This window comes from Rattus rattus, chromosome 4 (genome assembly GCF_011064425.1).
Source record: "Rattus rattus isolate New Zealand chromosome 4, Rrattus_CSIRO_v1, whole genome shotgun sequence".
NCBI lineage: Eukaryota > Metazoa > Chordata > Mammalia > Rodentia > Muridae > Rattus > Rattus rattus.
In genome coordinates this window covers 77823452-77837580 of record NC_046157.1, presented here as the reverse complement: position 1 = coordinate 77837580, position 14129 = coordinate 77823452, and positions in this window count along the sequence as shown.

Sequence of the window (14129 nt, the reverse complement as noted above, 5' to 3'; positions counted from 1 at the left end):
GTGCACACTATAGAATTCATTCAAGCAAGGGTAAACGCCAACACCTCACCAGAATCAGCCACATCTTTTACCAAAAAATTCACATCTCCTCCCTTCGTGCCATTTCATGATGCTCTCAGGATTATACACAAATAACATATGCACTAGTCATCCGGGAATATAGACATATTTTTAACCATAGAGTTTTAGACTTGGGGTTTGTTGCCTTGTTTTTTGTACCCCTGCTTCTAGCAGTTCACTATAGAAACCCAATGATTCTATTCATCTACAATAGCATCCTTCAAATTGTCCACACAGCAGAAGCCATGACTTACCATTCTACCTCATAGAGTATTGATGTTTCAATAGTAAATTAGATTTAGGTCACTGCCTCATCTTAGTTAATTTCCAGGCCTTTAGAATTACTGGTTTGATTATTTTCCAGTGTCTGAAATTGGGTTCTACAGGAACAATGAGCCAATCAACACACAAGCATCTGTATATTTGTGTACATGTAAATACCTAAAACTACAAAATATAATTTTCTTTCCAGTAGAGTAGATTTCAAAATCAATATCCTACAAGACTCTACATACACTAATCTCAGCCTCCATATCTTCCCTCATGTATTTCTAGTCTTTTTCACTGTGCTTCAAAGTAAGTACTTATAATCAATAATCATTAGGTTGCCTGACAATCACTTTGGCCATCCACCCTTGTCCTGAAAAAGCATTATGAATTTATTTTTATTCCCTTCCTTGTGCTTTTCAGGCTGTGAATCTCTGAGGGATGAGGCAGTAGAACCCTCTTTCCTAGTAAGTCAAGGTGGAGCTGACTTACCAAAGGGAATTCTATTCTCTTCCCCAAGGTCTAGCTCAGGAGTTACACCAACATGGATTTAAGAGATTCATGGCACTTCTGAGAAAAGAGCTGGGACTTTTTGAGAGATGATGGGCAGTCTCTTCCTGGCCTTTGGAACATGATTAGTGAAGTTCCCAAAGCTCCTGGAACACAACATACACAGCTATGAAGTATAATGACTTCCAGTAGATAGAAAGCAAAGGCCGTCATACTCTGGCAAAGGAAATTTAACAAGGGGAGAAAAATAAAAACAAGTCTGAGTTATACAAATGGGATCAAACAGTCCTGACAATAGCTGGCCTTCATACTTCTAATTCCATGATTCCAGAGTAGCCTGAACTTCCTAACTCTTTAAACCTACAGAAAACACATTACTGTTTTGAGAAAAAAAATGACAGTAGCCTCTTTTCCAGCTCAAAATATAAACATTAATATCTCAAACTGTTCCTAGCCTAATACCTTTAAGTAACTACTTCTATATCATAGAACCCTTCACCTAGATCTTAATTTGTGTCTTATTATTCAGATCCCAATTCCAAACAACCTCTTAGCCACCCATTGAACCAGCCCAACTGAAGGAGTCTCTTAGTTGCCCAGTTTTTTCCATCATCAACCCATTGGATTCATAAGTTCTTTTGTGTCCTTCTCCACAGTAACTAGGACTACAGATCTTCACTTCAGTTCCTGACTTTCCTCGTTAACTTTGTAAAGGATTTCCCTACTTTAGTTTTTCTACTTGATATTCAATAGCTCCTAGTTACTAGTTTCATCTCTTTTTCCCAGCAGGAATGCCATGTTCAAGATAGACATGCTGTCTTGTCACCCTTATGTCTCCAGTGCCTCAAACAGAGCCCAGCAGCTAATAGGCCTTCAACAGTGGAGTCATTACTGAGAACTGCAACACAGACAACCCAACTTGCCTAGAAGCAATTATAACAATAACACTTTCTGCCTTAAAATAGACCCCTTCCCAAAGCACAGACTATAAACTATTTACTTCTAAGGCAGAAATGCTAATAATGCCATTCAACTCCATATTGTTTAGTTCATTGCTTCTTTTCCTCCCCATCATTCCTTGGAGACTTGTGCTCTCCAAGATATTTGTATATGCATTTTCACAGCAGAGAGGGTTCTACCACTTAAAACTAATTTAAAGGTCACTGTTTCCATCACTCAAATTCCTGGAACCCAATCTGTTTACTTGGAAGAAAGACAAAATATTATCAACTTACCATTCATTAGTCAGAAGACTTGCATTTTTAATAAATGCTATCCAAGTGAGCTTTTGGGAACAGGCCTCTGCAAATTAGCACTGGATCATATGCCCACAAAACCAAACAAATCATTTCGATAATGCAGAACTGTTTCATGTCCTTAGCATTCAGCAGCATCATGTAAAGTGTTCCCGATCAAGGAAAAGACTAGCGTGTGCTTTGTTGGTACAATGGTTTACATTAGCCTGATTAGACTTAGGAATCTGTTTGTCAAAGCACTGAGTAAAACAAAGTTAAAGGCCAGTTCTAAAAACTTAGACTTGGAGCTATTAAAGGAATATCAAGAAGCAACATGGCCTTTTCCAGAACATCTCCTACCTTAAAAACTCTTTTTCAATTTTAATTGCAAATATTGCAGAAGAATGAAGCAGGAAAAGCAGCATTCACCCAGCACAGAGCTACTTCCCCAAGTATCACAGGTGCTGCATCCTTTCTGCCTAGGATATCTACCAAACTTCCATTGAAGGAAGTTCAAAACACGACTGGCACACAGAGGCTCGCCTTCCCAGTACAAACGTCTGACGTCCCTCCTCACTCAAGTCCTGTGGCGTTCCTGTGAACTAAATATTTCTCTTCATAATAACAAGGACTCAGGGGCAGGTAAGACTCAGAAAAAGAACACACACCCTGCAAAATTAATCATGCCACTATTTAAGATACTTCCCCTTGGCATTAGCTCAAATTTTTAGTTTCACTTGTACCTTGCCCTTTCCCCTACTTCAGTACAGTCACCACCTCTTTAATTTTCTTAATTCTAGAAAATGGTTAATCACTTTAGTACCTCAATTAAAACAACTAAAACAAACATGGGAACACACAATCATTACTTGAAGAAATATTTTGCTTTTAGCTTCAACATTCATTCAATAACCAAGATTTAAGTCTTGCTGACATGAAAGCATTAAATGGATTATTTTTTTGCTTTCCCCCTAATTTGCCATCTTATAGGTGGACTTCAGAGCAGGCCAGCATAATTTGCTTTTCAGTCAGCCCGATCCAGAACTTGGTGACAGCATGATTCATGCATGTGACAGTAGCTGGATGTCACATACACTGAGCTGGAAAGCCAGCACTGGTCTGTCACTGTTAACTACTGAAGCATCTGACCCAAGGCCCCTGGCCACCACAAGAAAGCCACATCCTGGCACAGGCCAGTGGGTCTGTAACACCTCCTTAAACTAAGGACTAAACTAGACCCTTGAGGATTATTTTAATTTTCTACCAAGGAATAAATCGTGCACAGCAGAAAAACCCACATTAAACAATGTCAGAGTAAGAAAATATTGCCAAAATGCAGAAACCTTTGGACTGAATGCAATATTCCAGGCCTTTGGGGTACAACATGGAGCTGATGAAGGTCTCCTCCCTTCTCAGACTGATATTTGTACCATCTTCCTTTCAAATCTCCATAAGATATTTATGTAAATGACAAGCCTCTTTAAAAGTATGTTAAATATTAGGGCACCCATATGCTTTTCTACTTTAAGTTGACAAACATGCGAGAATCAACTCGATGGCCTGACTTTTATCTATAAGACCTATATGGTGTAGGGAAAGAACCAATTCCCATGAGATGTCCTCTGACCGCCACAATGCGTGTGTGTGTGTGTGTGTGTGTGTGTGTGTGTGTGTGTGTGTGTGTGTGTTTGTGTATGCATACACACGTGCAAGCTGCACACACATATATACATGCATGTGTGCACACATGCCTAAATACATGCACACATAATTTTTATTTAATGGAAAAAATGTAAGATCCATCCAAAAAAAGACATTCCATATCATTCCCAAACAATAAGTCACACAAAAATTAATTTCACAGCTTTGGTGCATCCATGTATAGCTGTCCTGGTGAATTCTGCTACTTATCAAACCAGCTGGGTTGGTCCATGGAATATACTGAAGTTTCCATGAGTGAAGTGTCAGGTCAAGGGACACATAGAGGCCAGCACAAAGACACTATGTCCCAAACAATGACAGTAAAACTTTCCTGAGGAAGACCCTTGATTACTTCTGGAGAGATTTCAATAATACACAGGAGAGAAGCATGTATATCCATTTACAGGCTGGCAGTCAAAGATATAACATCTTTTCTTTCACAAGAAAATGAGGTTTCCAATGTTCTAAGTGTAAATTCTGTAAAAGCTTAGAAGAAACCATTTATAGAAAAGAGTCTGTTACTGAGATACCAGGAAAAGAAGGACCTCTACCTAAGACTGTTTATAATGCACGCCTGATCTCCAGTAAGTACATAAAAGAAAGAAGTGACTTCTCTCTAGCCACACCTTTGGTGATAGGGTGACTTGACTCAGTCACAGAGCAGCTTCGGTGTGAACTGCTACCCATACTGAGAGCCCAACATGGACCAATCAGGACCACCATCACTTATTGGCACTGTAGGAGCTGCATGGTGAAAATCCTAACTGAAAAGAAGATACCCTCCACTCCGTATAAAAGTGTCACAGAGTAAGTGTAATTATGTGTACTATGACTAGAAATAGGACTGAGAGAAGAGAAAAACAGGTTGTAAGAAAGGTTGTAGAGAGAGAAGCTGGCAGCCTGGCTATTCTTTTATTGCTGGCCTTACCCACTTCTTCCTGGTGGAGTATTCAACAAGCATATTTTTCTACTCTGGTCTATAATAATAGGTTAATTCACTCCATTACCAAACCCTACCACATCATCAACAATAGCTAGCTACAAAAATAAAATGTTAGTAGTCTACCCTCTACCTCCGATTCAGCCATTGCCAGGGGTACACTTAGTGTCCACAAACATGAATGATCAAAAACATCCTGAACATTCTCAAATGACCAACTCCAGTTACCTTTGCTCCAGTTCTTTCATCACCCACTTTAGGCCCAGCATCACCCAAAACTGCTCAGTCTTTGGCATCTTTAGCATTAATATCCTGCTTTGGGACCACAACCCCTAGTCCTTCCAGCTCTCTTGCATATTTTAATCCATTCCCATTTTAAACTCATTGGCAACATAGTCAGTGGTTACATGTGTGGGCTCTTAAATCAAGCTACTTGGACCCACATTCTCAATCAGTCACTTCCGAACTGTATAAACTTAGGCAAAGGCTTCAATTTCCTCATCTAAAGAAAATGGAATTACATGTAACCCAGTGGATATCCGTAATGCGCCTACTATGTAAGCAATGGGGAAATAAGATCATACAGAAGATAGAACACACGGGGAGTTCCACACCATGGTAGGTTCTAAATAAATATTACCTATTGCTTATCAATTTATCCTTGGAGTTATTCATTTTTTTTCTTTATTTCTTCCCCAGCTGGCCTAAAATCTGTGTTTTATTATTTTCACTTTCCCATATAACACATGATAAATTTAACCAAATATTTTCTCTGCCTGATGCCAAGACCTTTGTAAAATGATGGAAAATATTTCTCTATAACAATTAACACAACCATAAATACTGTAAGACTTTCTGAAGTAAGTGAATTGTGCTTATAGCTCAAGAGCCTTCACTTGTCAATTACCAACAGCACCTTAAAATAATAACCATGCATATCGCAATCTTTCACCACATCCTCTATTATCTGCTTCCTATAAAAATTTTAAAACTATACTGCTTAAAGACTCTTTCTACACCAATTATATTCTTCTACTGTATTTTTACCCTCTTTTCTAAGATTTTTATCAGATTCTTCAATATTCTTGTTAAGTTAAGAGAGAGAGCACAAATGGAGAGAGCCTGCATATAATATCTTTAGATGTTTCAAAATTACAAATCAGTTTAGTGGAACCTTATAAGTCAACTCATGATGTGGAAACAGTGACTAGCTAGATTTATTCTATATAGAGCAACATCTACACTCTAAATGACAAAAATAAGAGATATAAAACAAGGAGGTTAGAGACAATGGATACCAGTCAATAAATGCCCGTGGTCCTTTTATGGTGAGGTGAGCCACATAAACCTCTTATAGTCCAGACCTGAGAGAGTTCTCAGAGTGGAACTCATGGAAGAGTAACCCAGAGTCTCCCTGAGGAGGGGAATCTGAGCTGCAGTGCAGAGGGGAATGTGCCTGCTCGGATTCATGGGAAAACATCAGAGGAGAGAAAAACACTTAGAATCACAACCCTACACAGAACACTACACAGATTAAACATGTGTACATGTATGAGAAAACTACCCAAAGCATGGAGAAAGACTGGGAACATGCCTGACACTAAGGTAGAATCAAGAAGGGAGCCTTTCCTTACCAGGCAGACTAGGGATTCTATTCACCAGTGATGGCATAGGATGCTCAGGAGAAACTGCTCTCAAACATTAAACCTAGAATTAACCCTAGAATGGGTTATATAACCTTGGAACAACCCATAAAAGGAAAAAACCAGACCAGCGACTCCCAAATCACTTAAATAAAACCTGGAGGGAAGTTCACAAATAATTAGAGGAACACAAAGCTTCTATGAACTAGAAGGGTAAATTCCCACTAATGCCATCCAATGAAATCATGTTGGTCAAACCTATGAACACGTAAGAAGTGTGCCAGCCAAAGATTAAAACAGAGACTGAAGGAACACCCATTCAGAGCCTGCCCCACATGTGGCCCATACATATACAGTCACCCAATTAGACAAGATGGATGAAGCAAAGAAGTGCAGGCCAACAGGAGCCGGATGTAGATCGCTCCTGAGAGACACAGCCAGAATACAGCAAATACAGAGGCGAATGCCAGCAGCAAACCACTGAACTGAGAATAGGACCCCCATTGAAGGAATCAGAGAAAGAACTGGAAGAGCTTGAAGGGGCTTGAGACCCCATATGTACAACAATGCCAAGCAACCAGAGCTTCCAGGGACTAAGCCACTACCTAAAGACTATACATGGACTGACCCTGGACTCTGACCTCATAGGTAGCAATGAATATCCTAGTAAGAGCACCAGTGGAAGGGGAAGCCCTGGGTCCTGCTAAGACTGAACCCCCAGTGAACTAGACTGTCGGGGGAGGGTGGCAATGGGGGAGGGGTGGGGAGGGGAACACCCATAAGGAAGGGGGGGAGGAAGGATGTTTGCCCGAAACCGGGAAAGGGAATAACACTCGAAAATGTACATAAGAAATACTCAAGTTAATAAAAAAAAAAAAGAAGTGTACCAGCATGAAGAGAATGGTGAATAGAATATCACTGAGCTAGAATGAGCAGTTCGCATTCGAGTTAGCAAAGACCAATAAAATGTTTATAATTATACTGTGAACTGGAGGTCAGAAAGATTAAAAAGTTAGACCAAATCTAATTTATAAGGATAAAATATATTTATCAGTAATATCATATCAGTAATATCATTTTCAGAAAAAAATATGAGCAAATTGGCATCATAATGAAGAAAGTGTTAAAAATTAAAGAGAAAATTTAATAAACAAATGATATGGTATAAATTAATAGTGGGAAGCATTTAGCAACTTGAACACAAATGTGTGAAAAGATATTTTGAAACACCTCAAGCAGCACCAGACTAAACTCTCTTTTCTAAAGCAGAGTTCTTGCCAAAACAAACCACTGTCTAGCCATAAAACAAGTCTCCATAACTCATAAAAAAAGATATTATTTGACACAGTGGAAATAAATTATAAATTAATAAAGATATCTGGAAAACCTTCAATTACTAATAATATTACATTTGTTTAAGTAAACCATGACTTAAAAAGAAATGAGGAAAATTATAAAAAAATGTTTTAAGAACCAACATGTAGAAGGCCGATGCCAAGTCAAGAAGTCGTGGGCTTGCAGCTTGAGTAGAAATGTCTGAGCTCAGAGGTTCCTCATCATCATTTAACCATCCACCTTGATTGTCCACTACCACAATCATTTCACATAAGCTACCAGTGCCCTCCTTATTTCATCCATAATGAATCAAAAAGTATCTTGGCTTTGCCAACTTCCATGCCTATAGCATGGCCATTCCCTGCTCACATCTTGCCCAACTTAGGCATCCGTCATAGTCGGCATTCTCTTCCCTGTCCTGTTTGTTCTCCCTAAGAGCAGTTGACTCTCTGCAATTGCTAGGATATTTTAGTAAACCAGCATTGTCATTCCATCTGTGATTTCAGAATATATATATATATACATATATATATATGCACATATATGCATGTGGAACTTGAGAATGAATTCAGGCAGTATAGTGTGTGTGTGTATGTGTGTGTGTGTGTGTGTGTGTGAGAGAGAGAGAGAGAGAGAGAGAGAGAGAGAGAGAGAGAGAGAGAGATCACATGCATCCATTGTATGGGTGGTGATTCAATATCATGTTTTTGGCTACTTTGTTAGTCTTTCTAAAATGTCAATTTGATCTTAAAACTCACTTATCTACAATAATCAGGGTAATTATTACCCCAAACAGGGTAAGTGGTTTCATTTTCCTTCAATTATTGCTGAATTTTTCAAGCTTTGCTTCATCTGCATTCATGTTAACAGGTGAAAGTCACCTACACAGTTGCCTGCCTCTGCTGTCTGAGTTCTTGTACAACAGGTAACAACTGCCGAACACAGTCTCTTGCCTCTGCCTGAAGTTCTAAGCTAACAGGTGATAGTCACCTAACATAGTCACCTACCTGAGGTCTAGGTTAACAGGTAGTCACTTAACACAGTCCCCTGTCTCTGCCTGACATGCCTGTCTTATAGTTCACCAGCTTCCTGACTCAACTTTCAAAATTCTCTTCAGCATTTAAATGAAGCTGTTAGATCAGTACCATCTAGTCCACATCATAGGTGTATTTAGAAAAGAACTTTTCTATGCATTTTCATGTATGTTCACTAAATTCTGGTATTCTCACAATTATAGCCAACTACATGGTAAATGATGAAATCCCTCTTAGATTAAAGTCAGAAAAGAACTATTTATACTACACAATCTTTATTGCTTCTAGAGCTTAATACTTATGTTTCGGTGATAACATCTCATAATATCAGGACTTCAATACTCTCCTCCTACTTGTCCAACATTGGCCAAGATAATGGTTGTACTTATTGTGGCCTCTCCTTGGTCCAGGCTGGCAAGAGGTCTTCTTTAATATGTGTTCCTTGGCATGGAAACAAATGTCATAGAGTCAGGCACAGGAAACAAATTGTGACAAGAAAGGAATAAAGTGATATCTAATGGCAATCACTGATGCCAAAGAAATATTAATAGCCAATTTACAGCTTAGAACTGTAAAGCTATGACTAGATTTGGTGACTATTACTAATCTCTCTTTGTGTTTGTTTTCTTTTTCTGAGCACATTTTAAGTATGAAGTAGTAGTCAAATGAATATGCTTGTTTAGTAGATAAATAATGATGGCCTTTCCAGAATAAAGGTATTTGTAGGGCTAAGACAATAGGGAATAAAATGCTGACCTTAACTAATTTAAGTAATTTCTCCAATATTAAAAATTATAATAGACATAATTTCTATACAAATAATAGAGGTAATGTCTTAAGAAATGAAATAAAGACCTTTACTTCATTGTCTCAGACAACAAACAGTACAGAATTTTTCACAAGAAACAAGACAAAATCACCTCAAAGGAGAGTTTACAGGGCTAGTAGAATTTCTTCTGAATTTCTAAAATAAGTTTATGATGTATTCTTTTTACATACCTCAGTGTGACATTGGACAAGACCAATACAATGTTCAGCAGGAGACTACCTGGTTGGATCTCTCCTGTAAATATGTGTGGAACTTGAGAATGGAGTCGTGCAGTCTGCTTTCCATTCACAAATGTCAGATCAGTCTAGGAGATCACCATTAGACTCAATTATTTGTATAAAAAGAAGTATAACAAATTATAAAAGAAAAAAGTTGTTCATGACATGAACTCTTTAAAACCTCAGAAGTATATTTTTCATGACACTGTCTTTCCTTATGTGTAACATACATACTCAAATATAAAATCAATTTTCAGATAAAACCAGTTCTTCCCAAGGGTACTTTCTCAATCCTTTTGTCTTGAATGGTAGTTCAGATATTAGGTGAAGCATTAATGCATAAATTATTCCAAAATTACCTTCCTCTGTGTCAGGTTTAAAAGTACATATTCATAGATAACCAAATAAAGAAAGCATTAATGTGACTGAAATAATAAGAGCATAGACATAAAAAATTGGTATATATCTTGAGCTTATTCTTGGAGCCTAATCACAGAAGACCAACTTTTGGATTCTTTGTAAGGAAGGGCACAGTAAGCACAATGTAATAAATCGTCATACTGTGGAGAGGAACAAAAACACAGAAGAGATTAATGTTATGTAAATGGGTACTTGGGGCTTGGTATAAAACTTCCAGTAAAAGTGTCAATTCCAAAAAGATGATGGGCTCAGACAAAAAGAGTCCCTCCAAAGGATGTCACCACTGATGAAAACTTCACAATGTCTCACAGAATAACAAGCTTTAAAAAGTAGTCAGCATTGTAAATGAACTCAGTACTTATTAAAATAAGTGGTTTGTGTTTCCATAATCAATGAATTAATCCTGTGATGGAAAGAAATTAGGAAACGTTTAATGCAGCATTCTCATGAATATAAGTGATTAGTACATGATATTTGACATGGGAAATGACTGTTATTACATAGTATTCATTACCTAGTATATTTTATCATATAATATTTTCAAAATAACTACTTATACAAAACTACATCGTAATAAGTTTCCTATGATTATGTTTATCAACAAGTGAGGGATAAGATTCAGGTTAATCATTTTGTTGTTTACTTTTACCTATGTCTGAATGTTCGTCAATTCACAGAATAATGTTGACAAAATATGCAGAATAAACATGTTTGAAGTTATAAATCTACTGCAATCACTTTGACTGAAGAACTATGCCTTTATTTAACAAGTTCCGGCTTCCCATAATAAATTCTTTATAGTGTTGTTATAAAATATTATGAATTAAGATGTGGTTGGTTGATTGGTTGGTTGATTGTCTTTTCAGTTGGTTAGTTGATTAGTTGGTTGTGAGTTCCCCAATTTGAGAGGGGCTTGGAAGCATGTTGCTGTCTTAGCCGCTAAGTAGGTTCCAGCTGATATTAACAAGACTGTAACCTGTGCATGCAGGAAAGTTTCCTCACCATCTGTTTATAAGAAAGTTCTTACACAAGAAAAATGCAAAAGGGTTTTCAGGAAATCTTTAAAGTGGTTTATTTTAAAACCAAGTTAGATAGCCTCACTTCTCATTCAATATGTCTATGATGTCAAATATTTTTGTCTTATTATATAATAGCAAACGTCATGGTGTGTTTCTAATGGTTGTTTACCCTCTGCTTGAAATAGAAAAGCAAATGTGGATGTTTTCCACCGTTTCTTATGGCTGCATGAATACACCCTCTGAGCTTTAATTGTCCTTTTGAAGTCTAAGTGCAGTAGGCAATACTCTGCTCACTGATAGCATTTTGAAGCTGTCTGACCCATTATTGCATAAAGATGAGTGTTTCACTTAATAAAGCCTTACAGTAACACAATTTGTTACACTATAATTAAAGATGGACACATCTGTTCCATTTTAATTCAAACCCCTTTGAACATAATTACATAAAGCTGCAAGAAAAGAAATTCTGTCTTAGAAATTTGCAATAGAAAAAAATCCATTCTGTCCATAGAGTCTACATGGTCAAAGGACAATTTGTAAAATGAAGTCAAATAGATGCCTCTCCTCTGTATCAAAGCATTCAATACAGCTAAAGCCACATATTAAAGTAGTCTCCTCCTCTGAAAGCCACTATTAGTTAAGGAAAAGGAGAGGAAGGACAATCATAAAATATTGCTATTCAATCCCTGTGGTGAAACTCTACCTTTCTATGTTCTCTTGGCCCATAGGTGCCAAGGTTTTGTAAAACAAAGAATACTAAAAATAAAAGAAAATGAAATAGGAGACATTCTGCCTTCATGTGTTACTTAATTTTCCTGATAAGTATTAAGCTTTATGCCATGCTGATAGTTTATACAGGATTTGCCAAACAGTAATACATCTTCTTCCAAGAGCCTACCCATTATATCCCCCATCATATCCAGGGTGTTTTGCTGCATAATAAGATCTGATCTGATATGTTATTAAAGAAAGCAGAAGTAAAGGAAACTCCATTGCAAAATGAGTTCTAAAAAAATGCAATAGCAAGCATCGAATGGAAAGCCATGAACGCAAACACCCCTAAAATGCAGGTTGTTACTCTGTTTTATTTACATCTCTGTATCCCGAAGATGGCTTATTGAGGAGATGCAATCAGTGATAGCCAAGCCGTGAGAACTTGGAGTCAATGGGTGGCAGTTAGATTTGTATAAATATTTGCAGAGACTGGAAAGAGCAGATGCTCCTCTAATCCAGACAATGTGTGCACACTTGATTTTAAAATATAATACAACAGTAGAAAGCCAAAACATAATTAATCAGAGGAAATGCTTTAATCAGCATCTTCTAAATCATTAGGCACTGCTGAAAAGATTAGAGAAACATATGTGAAATTAAAATATAATATTTGAAAGAAAATCAGAATTAGTCTTATTCTAATTTTTTTATTTCAGATATGCTTAGAGCATGGAATTAATATGCATTACAAATCCTTGGCAACCAGTGAGATTTGCTGAGTTTAAGGTGCTAAATAAATCACCTAAGACTTACTGTATAATTTACAATGTGAGTAATGATATCTCTCTCCATTATTAATGTATTATGGGAAATGTATGTTCCTGTCATTATTTCCGATGAAATTAAACACCTTTATTTCCAATAGAAGTAGAGACAACATGTTTAAATATGTACTGATTTCATACCAATAGGCTGCATGTATAGATTTTTATGTTAAAAATATTTGCATGTTAAATATTAATATAGTGAATCCATGTAGATATCCAATTTGTTATATATAAAGCAAAACAAATAGGATGAGCTTTGAATTCTGGGCTCATCTCTTCTACACTCTGAGCTAATGTTTTCTGCCCAATATTTGATGAGCTGTTCAAAATGATCCCGTAATTATTGCTAAAGCTTAGGGAATAAACAAAGGTTTTAAAACAATGTCTCGACAAAATAAAAGCACAGCCTTCACTGAAAGTTCAAAAATATAAACATTTAAATCTCAAAGCACTTGTTCTTTCCATAAAAGAATGGTTTTGGGTGATGAAAATTATTTCATATATCTTAGCAGAATATGATTTAAAAGGAATAAGCTTTAAAAGGATGGTGACCCTGTGAGTGGGATTCTGTTAATTCCAAAGATACCTTCAAGTACAACCTGACGTTGGTTGTAACTCCTATCCAAAATAAAAATCAGTATCTACTAAAATTCTTGCCCAGAACTTCTGAGCAAAAATCATAAAATCTTCAACGTTTAATCAATCCTGCAACAACACTGCAGAGATTATCCATATTGAAGTACCAGAAGACAGAATTTCTTGTTATGTGCCATTCCTGTAAAGAAATGTAAACAATAGAAAATTGATTGACCTAGAACGCTTCTAAAATCTATATTGGGACAACAAAGCAGTCGCGTAGCGACTTATGTTCTATCATAAGAAACAACAGCCTATCATTACTAATGCATTAAAAAAACAGAATGCACACAAACTTCATTTAAATAAAAACATCATAAAAAACTAAAAGATCATATTGGTATTAACAACCTAAGATTGATACATCTTATTATTTAGACTTAAGAATACCAAATTACTTACATGGTTTTATACAAAGCTCTACTTGACGAAAAAATTAAAAATTTAAGTGGGGAAAGATAGCTCAACTCTCAAAGTACTTGTGACAAATACATGAAGACCTGAATTTGGATTCCCTAAGAAATAGCTACATACTCCCACATACAAATACAAGTAATTGCCATCATCATCATCATCGTTGTCGTCGTCACCATAGAAGCTATGTAGACGGAGACAGGAGGATCTCTAAAGGTCATTGGTAGCCAATCTCATCAAATAAGGAGCATCAGGTCTACTAATTCTCCCTCAAAAAGTAATGTGAAGAGCACCTGGGGAAGACCCCGGTGTCAACTTTCTTTCACA